The sequence below is a fragment of the Mytilus californianus genome, unplaced genomic scaffold (assembly GCF_021869535.1).
Source record: "Mytilus californianus isolate M0D057914Y unplaced genomic scaffold, xbMytCali1.0.p SCAF_10, whole genome shotgun sequence".
NCBI classification, from domain to species: domain Eukaryota; kingdom Metazoa; phylum Mollusca; class Bivalvia; order Mytilida; family Mytilidae; genus Mytilus; species Mytilus californianus.
In genome coordinates, this window is record NW_026262582.1 from 6809880 (window position 1) to 6825479 (window position 15600).

The window sequence follows — 15600 nt, forward strand, 5'->3', positions numbered from 1 at the left end:
CGTATCTGTTGTTAGTTTAATTTCTAGTTCTGGAGGATATATTAATGGAACCCAATCAGAAATGTTTGGATTGTTAATAGAAAGGACATCATCAATGTATCTGAATGTGAAATTGAATTATCTGGCTTCTTCGATTTTCTTGTTTTTGACAAGTGTCTGAAGGAACTCCGATTCATATGAAAATAGGAAGAGGTCGGCAAGGAGAGGCGCACAGTTCGTTCCCATAGGAATGCCGACAATTTGTTTAAAAATTCTACCTCCAAATTCAACAAATACGTTGTCAATAAGAAACTCCAGCATACTGATAACTTGTTCCTCTGTGTAGCATGTTTTACCTTTTTGGTCACTATAAACAAAATATGCCGTATGGTATCCCAAAGTAATAAATTTATAGCGTATGCTACCATTTTTGTCGAGCCTGCGACTTTTGTCGCAAAAGCGAGACATAGCGATCCTACATTCCGTCGGCGTCTGCCTCGTCGTCGTCGTCGTTGTCGGCGGCGTCCACAAATATTCACTCTGTGATTAAAGTTTTTCAGATTGTAATAACTTTCTTAAACTATCCTGGATTTGTACCATATTTGAACAGAAGCTTGTTCGTGATCATAAGATAGTATTCAAAAGTAAATTTTGTTAAAAAAAAATCCTATTTATCCGTATTTTACTTATAAATGGACTTAGTTTTTCTTCCAGTTAACATTACATACAGTCTGCAGTTAAAGTTTTTTAAACATGTATTAGATTCGTAAACCATCCTGGATTCTTACCAAACTTGAACAAAAGCTTCTTACATTTAAAAGATAGTATCTAGAGGAAAATCTTTAATAATTATTTCCCCATTTTTGTTGAGCCTGCGACTAACAGCAAAAGTAGGCGAGACACTGGGTTCCGCGGAACCCTTACAAATTTTTATATTGAAAAGCATTGTGAATTATTTCTTTTAGACGATTTTTCAATCTCACATGGGGACTGGAGGTATACAGGGTTGAAAATTCAAAAGTTTCGAAAGAATTAATTTCAGAGAAAAATCGAATTTTAAAATTATCCAGAAATTCTTTAGAATTTTTCAGAATCCACACATGGTAAATACCACTCTGCGAGTAAACAGTTTCACTGCAGTCAGAATTATTATCAATCTAATGGTTGTCGTTTGTTGATGTGGTTCATAAGTGTTTCTCGTTTCTCGTTTTTATACAGATTAGACCGTTGGTTTTCCTGTTTGAATGGTTTTACACTAGTCATGTTTGGGGCTCTTTATAGCTTGCTGTTCGGTGTGAGCCAAGGCTCCGTATTGAAGACCATACTTTGACCTATAATGGTTTACTTCTACAAATTGTGACTTGGATGGAGAGTTGTCTCATTGGCACTCATACCACAACTTCTTATAGCTTATTCCTTTGTAGAACAAGCAGCTGAGCTGGCAAAGTACCGTTGTTTGTATGGAATTTTGTGAAACTTAGGTATACAATACAAACAAGTTAAGTCCTCAGATTTGCAGTTCAATGTAATGTTCATTGAAGCCATGAAGGACATATGATTCGCCAAAATCTCTTCCTTGTCAAATAATATATTTTGGTATGTGTGATTACCTGCCTGCTCATCATTCCTAATTCTTTTACAAGACACTCGTAGAACACACCTTGGATGGTGTAAACTTCCCAAAAAAACGTGTATGGTGTAATGGTGTATGGCATATGGTGTAATGGTACAAGGTGTATGGTGCTATGGTGTATGGTGTAAGGGGAATGGTGTAATGGTGTGACGTACGTTTGGGAATGGTGTGAATGAATGGTGTACGACATTTAAACCTATGCAAAATATTGAAAAGAACTAATTTTTAATTTTATACATTAATTTACAATATTGTTATCAAAATTCGATTTTTAAAATAAATAAATAATTTTGTAGTCGCACGCTTTTTTTGAAATTAAATTGCATTATGGTGTAATGTGTAAGGTGTATGGTGCAAAGGTAAACGTGTATGGTGTATGGTGCAAAGGTGTCACGTGTATGGTGTAATGGCACAGGGTGTATGATGTAGAGGTGTATGGTGAATTGTGTAATGGTGTATGGTGAATGGTGTAATGGTTTATGGTGTTAGTGGAAAGTTTACACCATCCAAGTACTGTAATACTATTTACATACAAATACAATATCATTTGAAGATTTGTCCGCAGGAACAACAAACATATTTATTGTCAAGAGACGATAGACATTTCACAGCTTCTCTGTCTCTGAAAACGAACCTTGGTCGATCATTCACACAGTTTTCAACTTATGAATTCGACGTTTTATCAGAGACCTGATTGTTTTGACCCATTCTGACAAAAGTGTTCAGTTCAACTTCTTTTCGTTCAACCTATGCTCTGGCGTAGTCCTCAATAGAATCCATAATTATTTTGAAATTTTGGTTCCAATTGATGTGTTTGGGTTCTCTGAACTTAGGACCACGAGATATCACCTTTCGGAGATGTCCATGTGGAATTATAATTAGATACCCAGTAATTATAAGGCCAGATGGGCTGTAAATATAAGACGACTGGGAACAGTAACATGTCAGAGGGTTCTTTATGTATTCTTCTAAATCAAGGTCCTGAAATGCTTGCTTATAGTTAAATACTGTAGGTGCAATGGTTTTGGTGTAACTGTAGGATACAATAGGAGCAGACTGATTTTGAAAATAATGTGGAATTTTAGATGTTACCTCCTTGTGATGAAGAAGTTGCTGATGTAGATTGCATTAATTCCTTTATTAGAAAAACAAAACTGGAAGGATTTTCCTCTTTTCATCATGTAACGGTTCCGATCTTAATGATTTAAAAAGACGGAAAAGAGCTACATCACAAATTATACTGACCAGTCTGTATATTGAAGAAAACGTATTTGTGCATCCCTTGTCAAGTTCATAATCACTCAAAAATTTTAGAAAATTAACAGGCAGTGAACAAAAGAATAGTTCTAATGTAATGTAACTCTAGCAGATGATGAAGATGTGAAAGAAGGTCATTAAAGCTCCATGAGGGCGATCTAGATTGGGGAGACTGTTTTACATCACTGCAGACTGGACAAATTTACTACTCTTTTGATGTTATCATTGCAACCATATGGCACTGCAGTTTCTCCTCATCAGAAAATATTTAATGACGTAATTTATGTACGGTTTTTACACAGGTTACACATTCAGAAATTTATAACTCAAGGTAAAGAAACAAAGATTGAATTAGGATGTCCAATGGTTGACTTTAAACTTTTTATACTACAGGAAAATGAAAATACTACATCTTTACAAAAGCAGGCTTGTAAGGAATTGTCTTTGAAACTCAATATAGAATTTTTAACAGACTCTGGGAAAATATTAAATTTGAATCCTTTTTCCGTATGCTGAATTCTTTTTATGTTAAGCTTGGCAATTACTTTCATATGCTATTCATACCACACCTGCCATGAGAACCAACCCTCAGTCAAAATACCACAACCCAAAATAAGGCACAATCATGAAACTTATAGATAAGATAAGACGAATATTCTGGTATCCAAAAAATTTAAAACAATTATGAATCAGTTATAACCAAACATCAATTATTCTATAATTGTAAAATGAATAGTTCATAAAATGTTTAAAACAAAAGATCGTAATGAACAATGAAAAAGAAGAATGCTACACCATATGTAATATTTACACTAAACACCGATGCATCATTCATAAATTCAAACACTGTTACAGTAGTCAATATTTCATCCTGTTATTTCACATTTTTCTGATCAAAAATGATGCTGATATTAGATATTACTGTAATTTGGTAAATATTTTAAACAATTATAAAACTCTGATGAAAACAACGAGGAACCGATTCGACGATTAGCGGACAGCTAGAATGTTCTGCGGGATATAATGGACTTAAACGAATAGACTCATTAAAAGATACCAGGATTGATTGAAATTTTGTACGCCAGACGCGCGTTTCGTCTACAAAAGACTCATCAGTGACGTTTGAATCAAAAGAGTTTGAAAGGCCAAGAAAAGTACAAAGTTGAAGAGTATTGAGGACCCAAAATTCCTGAAAATGTTGCTAACTAAATTAACGTTATATATTCCTGGGGTATAAAATCCTTAGAATTGAAAAATTCTAAGTTTTGTGAACAGTTCATTTATAATTTTGACCATATCAATGATACTTTATGTCAACACAAAAGTGTTGACTACTGGGCTGGTGATACCCTCGGGGATAAAAGCTCCACCAGCAGTTTCATCGACAAAATGTTTGTAAATAAACGATCACTAGAGAGGAACTTTAACGGCCGTCTTTATTACGAAAGTCAATAAAGCATTTGGTATCGGTGATATTACGGCGGATCAATATTAAAAAGCGATACATCATTAGAATTTTTGTACCAAAGTATAAGTAGATGTTTTAAGCTCGTAAAAGTCATATTACAATGGACAGGAGGAATAATAAACCCAAAATGAAACCGAACGCATGAATGTAAACTTCTAAGCTATTATGGAATTACATTACTACATCAGTATCATATTAAATATACTGTATTATTCTAAATCAACGTGTTATCAAATAGTTTTGCTTTCGCAATGGTTGAAGCTGCGAAGAACATATCCAAGCGTTCTACTCCTTAAATTTACTCTACTTGAATTTTTCGACTGAAAAAGGAATTAACCCCATGGTTTGACTTGTGAAGCAGCCTAAAGCAAGGCTGTATTTTTTCTGTTTATATAAAAGATCTTGGATAAATACATATGTTGAAGGCCGTACTTTGACCTATAATTGTTTACTTTTTACACATTGTGACTTGGATGGAGAGTTGTCTCATTGGCACTCATATCACAACTTCTTATTTATACATATGTGCTTTACTGTTATGAACGTATAGATGATACTATGTTGAGCATTTAACTATATGCTGATGATATAGCATTGATAGCACAGAAAGAAAAATATCTGCAGCAAATGTAAGACGTTGTTACGGAATGGTGTAAAAACATGGAAACTGTCCTTTAACACAATTAACATGAACGTTGTTTATTTCCATCAGCAATTGATAGCGTTTTGCTTTCGAATGTAGTGGAGCGGATACATTGAAAATATATTCATATGGTATCTGAAAGCATCTGGACGAGTATTCAACATTTTGGAGGACCTCGGAAAAACTATCAAAATCAGCCAGTAGAGCATAAAGTGATTTGTGTGGTATAGTTTTCCTGCCTGTGGAATTACACGAGGCGTTTATACGAAACTTTACATAACGTTGTTGAGCCTATACTTTAATATGGAAGGGACATACGAGGAACGTGGACATTAAGTGGAATAACATCTGTTCAGAGCCGTGCTGGCAAATACTTTCTTCTCGAGTTATATCGGGTTGGACATCCCGTGAATCCTCCACACGTCTTTAAAGCAAATTGGGAAACACTTAGCAACTCCGAACTTGATAATGATAAGCAGCACATTGATATATTTAATGACAAATCAAACAAAACAAATGGTAATAAGCTGCGCAAAATATACCGAAAACGCAACAAAGATTCATGTCATACGATTCGGGATCAATACCTTTAGTGTTTGAAACAAGATGTTACTCCAAGCCATTAATACCAGTTAAAGACAGTCTTGTCAATTCTGTAAAAAATAATAAATCTCATGATATGGTACTTATATAGTTATTTTAGTTTTTACTATATTATGAAGCTTCTTGACATATTGTAAACATTCAAGATATCAGTATTGACGGAATATTAGTTGCAGTATGAATTGTGATACGATCCCGCTACTGTTATCTTAAATAATTTTGATTGACTATTCTCTTTCTCAGGAAATTGAATATTGATTTTCAGACCAAAAACTGCTTTTAAAGAATCGTTTTAAAGAAATTGTGCTTCAAAACAAATATTTTTTTCATTTGTTTTGTTTTTATTTTCAATCATTCTACAAAATATTTAGAATTTAAATGATCCGTTAACACACCTATTTTCAATCCAATACATTTAGACAGCACTTTACGAGAAATGTTGATTAAATAAAATCATGCGTTTTAAAGGAAGTAATTATATGTATACAAACTTTGTAATATATTTATAATTTTATCATGTTCTCATATGCCATTTTGTTTGGCTGGGAATTGATTGTTTTAAATACTGTGTATGCTTAACTGTATATTATCAATATTTGAAATTTGAATGAACTAAGTTTATTATTATTATTTAGTAATTATATTTTAATAAGTAACTTATAAAAACATTATTGTATTTTATCTATAATTTTATAGTTTTTTTTTTTTGTTTTTTTGTTTTTTTTTTATGATGTTTTATTATCAATTAAAATTCAGAGTAATTGACACCCGATCTATTTAAATCGAATATCGTATATTACATTGTACGAAATAATATTGTGTACCATACAATAATTATATTAACAAAATAAAGATCGGCATTTAGATCGATTAATAATTATTTTAAAACATATAGATTCCGTTTTTTTTTAAACTATAGGTTTCTGTAATTCTGTAGGATAAAAAGTCTATACACAATACAGATAAAAAACAGTCATATATTTGTGTACGACAGAATTTCGCCTCATCTACAAAGGACTCATTGGTGAGACTCAAATAAAACACGTTAAAAGGCCAAATCATATACAAAGGTGAAAAACAGACGTGAAGTAAAAAAAGGAAGAGCTATATTTTTATTTACTTGATTTATGAGATATACAGTGATTGAATAGATTATATAGGCTGACCAACGGAGTCTAATGTCTACCGTCACCTAGGTTTGGAGTTATGAATGAACCCACGTATTTTCCAGTTAAAGTTGATTATGACGTTTGTGTTATGTTCTCAACAACTGAAAACTACACTCACATTTTATATTAACACTTCTAAATTTTAGTTGTAGTAGTAAGTACATCTTTTAAATCGATTAGTGAGAAATAAATCAAGGTGACAAATATAAACCGCATGAACTCAAAAAGTAACGCGAACGTTGCCTCGACAGGATAAGCGTCTCCTGTTATGCATGCCTCCACCCGCCATTGGATTTCACACTCAGTCAAATTATCACTATTATCGGCAATAGGACAAATTCAATCAACGATACAGATCTGACGACTGTACGACTGATAGAATAGAAATACCACTTCCTCTTCCAAACACTGTTAGTCCCCAACACTGCTAGTCCCCTAGAGTATAATCAATTCAGTAGTCGGCGTTTCGGTACTGACATGATTTTAAACAACGTTTCTAAAATTGTCTGTTGATCAGTGAATAAATTATTGAAATACTATAAGGTTCCCACTCCTTCAGACAAAGTTGACTTAAGTTGAAATTGTCTATTTTATGGTCATTTTAGTCAAATAGCTATTCACCTGGTAAGGTCTGATACATTCCTGGCTTTCAAAATGTTTGGCCTTTAGCATTCCCGATGAATGTAAAGCGAGAAAAGCGTTTTGGACTCACGTAATTTAAGATATAGATAATGCATATTTTGAGATTTTTCTTGTCGTATAACACACCGAGGCGTATAAGGATTGATTAAATGAAATACCGACGGTAGGGAGGTCTCCTGTGGACAACCCAGAGATTCTTTAATACTAAGTACATACATCCTTAAATACTAAGTTATCAATAATGTTCCTATTATAATGCGGACATTGCACCCAGGGGACACTGACATAAAATAAATCTCACATCGGATAATTAATACTAACATTTTCGATTTTTTGTTTTCTTTTGTTATTTGTTCTGTTCTTCTACGGTGAAATGCGGTTGGCTCTTTTTAACTGCGTGCTTATTTTCCCAACAACCTGTTCGCTTTGCCTTTGGCTGTAGTAACAATTTAGATTTTAAGAATTTTTAAGTCTAGGATTTTTTTACGATAAATTACTTAAGACCTTTGCTAAATTCATTCATATAAACAATCATTTGGTTTGGAAGTTTTGCAGTTCATGTAGAAGTCTTGTTACACACGGGATATTAAATCATATTTTGTACGCAAGCGTTTTTTTGTTTTGTTATAGAGCTGATAAATGAAGATTCGGCCCATTGAATTGATTGCTTAAATTTATACATTTATTCTTAACGGTTATTAATTAAATACTGCAGTAACCTCTGAAAATTGTCTTTTTAGTAACTGATATTCTAATAATTTTTATAGTTATATACATTACTAAAAAAATGTACAAAATGACAAATAAATTGAATAACATTATTCCAGAACATCAAACTCAATTTCGAACCAACTTTGAAAGACATTATGCAAGTAATAAAAAGTAAAGGCAAGTACCACAGAGAACTTGCAACATTTATATTCCGTATGTGTATGCACGATTGCTGAATTGTTAGGTTTTCATATGTTAGGATTAATTAAGGTGACATTAGTTTACCGATGTTTAAATCTCGTATATCGATTAGGAAGAGACTAATTAAGGTAAGAATCAAAACTGTTGAAATCGCAATTACTCCGAAATGAGCGAGACCGGTTGAATCTATTGGGTAAACGTGTCATACTATGCACGCATCCCCCACTATGCGAATTCACACTCAGTAAATACCTCTATAAATGATTGACTAAAAGATTTAAAATCATCCAATGGAAATTTCTATTTAATATCATGAACTAACACCTAAACTTCATGATATACATATATTGCAGACATTTTAGTAAAATGACATTCTGCCGACAACACTGTGGATTTTGTTACATGATGAAAAGGCCTATTAAAGAGGAATCAAGCGAAATTCGACTGAAATTGTATGAATCTCTACTAACAAACAAAACTAAATTATTAAGATTGTTAATTGATGGTGGTGTTTCCGTGAACTTTAGATTTTCGTCAGGATTGACCCCTCTAATGGAAGCTTGCTTAGCATCAAATACAGAAATTATTCAACTCTTACTCGACAATGGTGCAAATTTAAAATCCAGAGATAAACGTGGTCTGACTGTATTTCACTATGGATTCATGCGTGAGTGTCCTCAAATTAACAAACTGCTAGAACATTACAGATCAAGAAATGAGTAAAGTACAAAAATACGACAGAGATGATATTGGCTGTGTTTTACAAAAATGGATTGCTATATAAAAGTAAACTTTAAACAAAATCGTACGATTTGTGAATATCATCAGTTGAAAACGAAAATCCGTTCTCAGATTTAATTACTGTAGAGACAAATATTCGGCGATTTAAATCTGCTTAAGATTTGCAGCACGTACATCCGTTAAATACATATTCTAATGCAATCATTTTGTATCAATGGTTTTGATTGGGTGGCAATAAGCGTTAAATCCTCTGTCTACTGGTTTGTAGCAAAGGGAAGCCTAAATTATGAATTCTAGAATGTATTGACATGTTATTTCTTCAATATTGAATAAAAAAAAAACACACATTTTTTACCTATTTTTGTTCCTTTTATCTAGTTATATTACATTCTGATGCATACAAAAAGCCTGAAAACGAACGGTGTTTACATTTGGAGCCATAATCATAATTATGGCGCCACCTTGTTATGTTGCTAAAGACGAAAACATCATTTCGCGGAATGTTCATTTTATGATATTTTACACCGAAATAATGACTTATAGTGGACTAATGTGTTGATTCGGTCCCAGTGCTGAAAACTCCTTGATCCTTTATGGGTTGATTTGGCATACATAATTAAAATACAAAAATAAGTAAGCAATGAACGAGGTTGTTAAATGTGATATATGCTTTTTTGTGCTTCTCTGTTAAATATTTGTTTGTTTTTGTATTGATTAAGATTGTGACACGGTGTTGACTGCTGTACCCCTATTTTGACATTTTTACCCTGTATGTCTGTTTGTTTTATTCACGTATCGTTGTCAATATACTGTGGATTCATTATTATTCGTTGGATACCAATTTACGTGGGTTTCGTGGGTACAGGTGACTCACAAATTCAAATGTTCAACGAATTGCAAATTTTCTATAGGCTTTGTATGCTGAGATTATCAAAACCACGAAATCAAATACCCACGAAAATGCAAGTTTTCCTCCATCCACGAAAATTGATACCCATAAAAATAAATGAATCCGCAGTAATGGAATTTGTTGCGACTGTCATATAAGTGAGAGTTTTAGCGCTATAAAACCAAGTCAGGAATTTGACAGTTGTTATCAATTCGCATGATGTCTTTGTGCTATTGATTTTGCCATTTGATTAGGGACTTTCCGTTTTGAATTTTCCTCGGAGTTCAGTATTTTTGTGATTTAACTTTTTACTTTGCATAAGAATAGAGATAACCGTATTGTATTCGAAACTTGGAATACGTTAAGCTTGGTTTTACTGTTGCAAATATCCATGTACCTGTCTCCGCTACGAGTCAAAAGGTAAACTCAATTTGGGACAGTAAAACCCACGTTCTACATAGGCCAGGCATCAAATACGAAACAGTTATCTTTTTAGCAAAATGCGTTTTATTGGTAAAAACACAACAAAAAACTCATTATCATGCAAATTAACCTATAATAAAGATAACTAAAGTGCTATACCAAGCGGTATGGTGCTGAACATTACTGAAAAAAATAATAAAAACAAGAATATTGGTAGTTGGATGTAAAGGCAAATTACTTTATACTGGCTTTTTTGATTGCTGTTAATATTTTATTTTAATCAGTTTAGTGACAATAAAGTGTTTTAGCCTTGCTATTATGATTCATTTCTGCTTTATTTGAAATGCTTTCAAGTTAAATAAGTATTGTCTGACAACTAGACTGACCTTTAGCAAGTAAAAGCATCCGTCTCCCACTGATAAATGGAATAAGGATCTGAGATGATTGAAAACCTTCAATGTTTTTCAGGACGAGCTACAAACATTGCGGGGCCTGGATGACCGAGTGGTCTAAGTCAAAGTAGCATAATAACAAAGATCATTACCCAGTTAAATCAGAATTCTTACGTGGCGACGTGTGTTCGACCGTGACCTTATTTGACAAGGATTGCCAGCTTTTACCGATTTCCCGGTTCACTGAACACGTTAATCTGATAATGTAAAATCAGTACATTCTTAGCACTAGTAAACGACCCTTGCATAATCTGGAAAGTCTAAAACTAAACATATTTAAGAATATCAAGAATTTTAGTAAAAGTATGATTGAAGATTTGAGAGTAGATTCTGATAAAATTTGAAGAATTTACGTCTGTTTAATTATACTTTATCACAATATTTATGAGAACCATATATACTCTAGAAAAAACATGAGCATATATGATTTTTTATCTGAAACCTTGATTGTTTTTTAGAATCCAAATCTTATAAGTACCATATAATTTAGTTTAAACTTTCAATATATATTTGATACCAGAAAGTACTCGAAAGTTACCAGACAGGCTGACATGAAACCCATTTACGTCATTTTGGTAGTATAGTATATCGTGTCTGTTCAAACCATACTTACTTAAAATCAATCCCGTACAACCTATCAGTTTTTCTTTCAGTTCAACTGAATGAATTGCAATAGAAGTAGGGCAACAGACGCCATCTAAAGATTTTTTGTAGTAAGAAACAACATATTTCAGAAGCAATACTTAACAACTGGAATCTGTAGTAGTTTGATAGTTTTGCAACACTCACGCATGAAGTTAAAGTGAAATACAGTAAAACCACGACCTATTCTGGATTTCAAACTAAGCACCGTAGTCGATTAAAATTTTTACAATTTCTGCATTTGATGTAAAGTAAGCTTCTTGTGGAGAGTTATTCGTTCCTGTGGTAAAGTAAAAGTCATCGCTTCAAAAGTTACATCACCAAAAGAAAGTTATTTCCGAATCGGTACTTACGATGAGCAACATGACGGGAACGTCTATTAGAGCAGGAGCTGCCTACACTTCTGGATCACAAAAGATAACCCTTTTTTGTGGGGTTCATGTTTGTTAATCTCTAGTTATATATATATAGATTCTTCCACTGCATCGAGTGTGATACGATATTTATCCACTAGAGACAGTTAAATTTTCAAATTTAAAACGCTAGGCTCGCCGAGCGTTTTAAATATTTTAAATTTAACTGTCGAGAGTGGATAAATATCGTATTACACGAGATTTGGTGGTGGAATCTGTTTCTCTAATGATTTTCAAACAATACGCAGGCAAATTTATTCCTTCTTTTCGAATGATCTGCAAAAAGATGTGTTCTTTCTATGTGACGTCATCAGGCATGGTCGCCTTTTTTCATGTCGTCACAATAGAAAATTCAGAGGAAAGCAAGAAAATTCGACGTCATAATCTGATTTTTACAAAATGAAGAACTGGGATCAAACGAACCACACGTTGATTGGTTTTTTTTATACAATGGGTGCAGAAAGTGATAAATTGACGAAGAATTAGAGAAATAGAGTGTTATTGTCATGTTTGTTAATCTCTAGTTATATATATAGAGTATTATTGTCATGCTGGTTAATCTCTAGTTATATATATATATATAGAGTATTATTGTCATGTTTGTTAATCTCTAGCTATATATATAGAGTGTTATTGTCATGCTTGTTAATCTCTAGTTATATATATATATAGAGTGTTATTGTCATGTTTGTTAATCTCTAGTTATATATATAGAGTGTTATTGTCATGCTTGTTAATCTCTAGTTATATATATAGAGTGTTATTGTCATGCTTGTTAATCTCTAGGTATATATATATATATAGAGTGTTATTGTCATGCTTGTTAATCTCTAGTTATATATATAGAGTGTTATTGTCATGTTTGTTAATCTCTAGTTATATATATATAGTGTTGTTGTAATGTTTGTATATCTCTAGTTATATATATAGAGTGTTATTGTCATGCTTGTTAATCTCTAGTTATATATATAGAGTGTTATTGTCATGCTTGTTAATCTCGTTATATATATAGAGTGTTATTGTCATGTTTGTTAATCTCTAGTTATATATATAGAGTGTTATTGTCATGTTTGTTAATCTCTAGTTATATATATAGAGTGTTATTGTCATGTTTGTTAATCTCTAGTTATATATATAGAGTGTTATTGTCATGTTTGTTAATCTCTAGTTATATATATAGAGTGTTATTGTCATGTTTGTTAATCTCTAGTTATATATATAGAGTGTTATTGTCATGTTTGTTAATTTATAGAGTGTTATTGTCATGCTTGTTAATCTCTAGTTATATATATATATAGAGTGTTATTGTCATGTTTGTTAATCTCTAGTTATATATATATAGTGTTATTGTCATGCTTGTTAATCTGTAGTGATATATATAGAGTTTTATTGTCATGTTTGTTAATCTCTAGTTATATATATATAGTGTTATTGTTATGTTTGTTAATCTCTAGTTATATATATAGAGTGTTATTGTCATGCTTGTTAATCTCTAGTTATATATATATAGAGTGTTATTGTCGTGCTTGTTAATCTCTAGTTATATATATAGAGTGTTATTGTTATGTTTGTTAATCTCTAGTTATATATATAGAGTGTTATTGTCATGTTTGTTTATCTCTAGTTATATATATAGAGTGTTATTGTCATGATAGTTAATCCCTAGTTATATATATATAGAGTGTTATTGTCATGCTTGTTAATCTCTAGTTATATATCTATAGAGTGTTATTGTCATGCTTGTTAATCTCTAGTTATATATATATAGAGTGTAATTGTCATGCTTGTTAATCTCTAGTTATATATATAGAGTGTTATTGTTATGTTTGTCTTTTCGTCGTCCTTCTGTCATGGCGACGTCAGTTTTATTTTGACTGATGAATTATCATTGTCCCCTTTGTATCTTCGCCGATGAAAATATAAAATTAACGGAAAAGTCATCACCAATTGACAGCTCTGTACTTTAACTGTAGGACTGACCTTAAAACCTTCAGAACATGAAGCATGATAATTTCACATCTAAGTGTTTCATTTCAATGATCATCGCGGCACAACAGGAATAAAAGATAATGGTTAAATAGCAAACAAACTTAATTTCAAATGATCATAATGAATAAATTTAAGTTTTGTAATTTCGTTCGTCCGGTTAGTTTGTCCGTTTAACATTATATTAACCTTATTGACCGGGATTACCAGACGAATATGAGGGTATTGGCAATGACGATAATGTAAATAATCCCTAACGTTTATTGTCTTAACATCCAACTTCAAATAAGTAGAATATACATTCTCATTTTAACCACTTCTAAAAGTTTTATCATTTATCGTTCTATGTTTGTTCCTAAAAAGCTCGAGGCATTATGTATCATACATTCCTCACAAGATTGTGTTTGTTACAAACGTGAGTGCGAAACATCATTATCATATGGGTATTGTTTCATTTACATATTATTCGAATTGATCAATTTATATTGTATGGGCATATGTTTGTTTGTATTTTAAAGTCAGTTGTTTTGCATATCTGTGATGTATGTGTACACAGTTTATAGCTGCTGGATTCAAATTATTGTCACTTTAAACAATTATGTCTTTTTGGGTTGCTCATCAATTTTGGTCAATATCAAGAAACTATAAACAACTGTCATTTAACATGTACAAGTACGATGTTCAATTAGCTGCAAAGCAAGAATTAACCCATCATTTTCTTCGAAAAATGCCTGTACCAAACCAGAAATGTATCAATTGGTTTCAATTCGTTCCGTTAGTTAGAATAGTCAAGCGGTTGATTTTGTCAGATTGTATGGACTTCCCCTTATCTAAATTTACCTTGGAGTACATTTTTAAGATTACAATTTCCATGTGGATTTCCGTTTTCCTCATGAAATACTAACCATAACTAATGTAAACAGCTAAAGCTTTTAAGATGGTCCTGCTTCATAGCAAATACCTATGATTGACAGGTAAATTATGGTAAAAAAAAAAAAGAAAATAAAAAAAAAAAACAACAGTCAAAGATACAGGGTGGGAAAAAAAAACAAACTGACAACCGAGATAATGATACCCTCGGCAAGAATATTACTTAATACATAGAAATTACCACTGTTTGTTCAAATCAAGTTCACCATCGAAGGTAATATATTGATATAAGAAAAAACAAAGAATAAAAAATAAAATTTAAAAACATACACACAAAACATAGGGATAACAAAAATACAGAAAACCGACAAACAATCGTTGTTTAGCAAATATAATTGTCCAAGATCCTCCATTAAAACTCAATTAAGTACACTTTTATTAAATTCACCGAAAGCTGCTAATTGTTAATTCATAATTTCAAATTTCATTTATTGGATTTGCGTAGGATTTTTTTTGTGCTAAAATATAAGACATACATAATCATTAAAATGTTTAGTGTTTCAAGGTTTGGTCTGACGTACAAACAACAAAGGTCGTACGACGATCTATAGTTGGTGATATATTCACGTCATTCAGGTTGCTATTTAAGTACACAGATTGTTTCACATCTCAAATATTAATACAATTAACTTAGTTTATTTAATATATTAATCTTGCGTTTACTAAATATGATACGCACACATAAAAAGGGACTTTCTTCATGTATTCTCCCCTTGTTAACCCAACGGTATTTACGGTCATAAGAATAGCAGTAACGCATTAACGTAAGTGTACAACCAGCCGTTGTAACACTTGATAAGGAAATAACTGTACGGTAT